The sequence below is a fragment of the Suncus etruscus genome, chromosome 7 (genome assembly GCF_024139225.1).
Source record: "Suncus etruscus isolate mSunEtr1 chromosome 7, mSunEtr1.pri.cur, whole genome shotgun sequence".
Classification (NCBI taxonomy): Eukaryota; Metazoa; Chordata; class Mammalia; order Eulipotyphla; family Soricidae; genus Suncus; species Suncus etruscus.
In genome coordinates this window covers 57,258,843-57,261,909 of record NC_064854.1, presented here as the reverse complement: position 1 = coordinate 57,261,909, position 3,067 = coordinate 57,258,843, and positions in this window count along the sequence as shown.

Here is a 3,067-nt window from a genome sequence, read left to right as displayed (position 1 = left end):
TTCATTTGGGGGTCACATCCAGCCATGCTCGGGCTCATTCCTGCTCTGTATTTAGGAATTACTCCTGGGAGTGCTCAGAGATTGATATGAGGTGCTGGGGTTCAAACATGGTAAGCCAAGTGTACAGTGAACACCCTCTTTTCTGTCCTCTCTCTCTGACTCAACTCTGAGCTTTTATTTATTTATTTTTTTAATTTAGAGCTTCTGAGCCACAGCCTAATCCTCTGACTAAAACTCTGTCTCCGGGCAGAATTAGTGACCTCATTCTCGGTTAGCAAGGATAACACTGGAAGTCACAATTTCTGTTAACTAAGATATTCCGTACGGATCATGTAGAGTACCAGACTTCATGAAGAGGGCTGAATGCTGGAAAGTGGGGCCTGAGAATCTGGGTTCTCATGGCCATGCCATAACGGATCCCCAACCATGCTAGTTCCAGACCTGGGGAGGTCTCTGTCATTGCCGTGTTCCAGAAGTTTCCCCTGGAGGGACATAAACATATTGATACCCCCAGGTATCTATAGGCAGAACCTAAAGGGATGTGCTTCAGCAGAACCAGGAGATCAGCCTTGGAGGAAAGTCCTGTAAGCATCATACTTTTCCCATTGGAGAATCTCCACAGAGCAGGACATGGGCTTTATGAGACATTGTATACTATCTTATATGTTTCCCTGGGTACCACTTACTCGTCCATGTACCTTGGGAATCTGGTCTTTGAGAAGCCTCATCTGGATCCTATGACATTGGAGACCATGTTTGACTGTGCTCTACTTACTAATGCAACGAACACAACCCATAGCATTATCCGTCCTTCTGTCTGCCTGTCCATCTATCTGTCCATTTTTTATGTACTTGGTGGCAGAGATTTCTGGAGACCCCAAAATAACTTCTCGCAGTTCTGGTCAGATACTATGATCTGATCCTAATGGAGTTTACAGCCTAACGAGGAGCTAACCCTTGAGAGGGTTAGCAGCAGGAGGAAAATGCTTGTAATGAGGTGTCAGATTTTTCCACTGAACATTAGAGAGCTGGACCAGTGCCTAGGTCGGGCAGAGGAATTTTGCACACAAGGAAAGAGACTGGAAGTATTTCTGTGTTGGGAATTTCCTGGGCATAGGGGGTAGAGAGAGAATAGCAATTATTAGAGGATATAAGAATATATTATTGGGGCTGGCAATGTGGCTGGCTGCATCATTGCTTAAGTTCCTAGGTTCCATCCTCACTTGTGCTGCTAAGTACAACAACCATATTGTAGAAGTAATTCTCCGCTGTGGATGATTAGGGAGAGATTCAAAAACTCTGGTGCAGGAGCCATTAGACAGTGGAGGAGGGCATTTGCCTTATACAAGCCTACTTGAGTTCAATCTCTGGCATTCCATAGGGTCCCCTGAGCCCTGCCAGGAGTGACCCCTAAGTGCAAAGCCAGGAATTAGCTATGAGCACCACAGAGTATGGCCCAAAAACAACCAAAATTTTTTTCAAAAATTCTGAGAAAGGAAAGCAAAAATATCACCAACAGTCATTGGTGACCCTGAATAACCAATGTTACATTTGGGTGATGGATCTCTTCAGAGTTTAGAGCTTGGATGTTGTCTGTTATCTGTTGGGGGGTCTGAAAGGTTTACAGAATGGAGAGACTCTTCTCACAGTGAGTCTTGGGGCCACTTGTATGACTTAGTGGAATGTGGAGTGACAGAGGGACACTTGGGAATAGAGACGCTTAGGCCTGCACTGGAAAGGGACTAAGTCAGAGCTCCTTGTCTGCTGGTGGAAAGAGTTTCCTGGTGTAGACAAGATGCTCAGACTCTGATCCAGCACTTCTAATTCCACAGTGGTTTGCTCAGTCCATGTGCTGGGACTTGGCAGTCGTTAGGGTGCTGGGTTAAGCCCTGACATCTCTTGGCTTTACTCTGTTTTCTCACCAAGCTCTCACTTTGCCTTAGAGGAAACATGTATCCTCCTCTCCAACTTCTCTCTGCAAGAGATCCTGCACAAAGGGACTCTCTGGACCAGCCTCTCAGTCCTGGCTGGATCTCCACACTAGTGCCTCTCTCTGCGGCCTGCACCAAAGGGGTATCTTAGAAACACTGGTGGTGAATGACACCCCCTTGGGGATGTGGTGAAGCCTTTCTTTGAGGACCTGAAACTCAGTCCCCCTTCTCTTCCTGGATAGCTTGGGGCCTCTGCAATTCCGTCATCTCTGCAGAGACAGAAAGTACAGTGGGACTACAGGAGATTAGCACAAAATTTGAGGCCATTTATTGAAAGACAGGGTATCAGGAATTGGGTTGGAGACCCTGGAAACAATGGGTCTGGTCTGGACCCAAGGACAGTCTCCCTCTTTCTCCTCCCCCCAGCAAATGGGAGAAGTTACCCAGGCTCTCTGTCTTCCCCCCTGTCCTCCCCCAACCAGCTCTTTGCTAACTTGTCCTCAGCTCAAGTCTCAGGCTGCCAGCTGTTGGTGAGGGTTGGGTGGAAGAGAGTTCTGGAATCCTGGGACCAGCTGCATCCAAGTTGCAGTGAGATTCCCAGAGGCCCAAGCAACAGCCTGACGTGGATCCAGCATTTCACAAACTCTACTGTGCGACTATCTTCAGGGGCTTTTCTATTCAAGTGGGTGAAGCTGATTCAGTTCTTTCTGTGGCTAGTCCTGGCCTGGCTCCCTGAATTTTTCTTTGCAGACCTGCAGTTCCATACACTTCCAATCTGGCCCTTGGAGTCTGACACCAGCGTTGACTTAGATTCTGCCCCGGACAATCCCCTTGCTCCTCCTCTCCCCTGGCCTCTCCCTCAAGCCAAGAAGCAAAAGCAAATCGCCAGCGCTCACAGCTGCAGCCTGGCTAAAAATAGAAAGTTTGTTTATTTTTATATTCATGAGGCCTTTTTCCTGCCGTGGCTGTTGTTATGAGCATAACTCCCCTGGCAGGAATGGGAAAGGATTGTAGATGCTGGGATTCAGCCAAGTGCATTCTCTCCTGGCGAAGCACGGCAAACCCAGCCAAGTACTCTTGGGGCCAGGGGCTGTTGGAATCTGATTTTTGCTGGGAGCCCTCCCCATCTCACACCT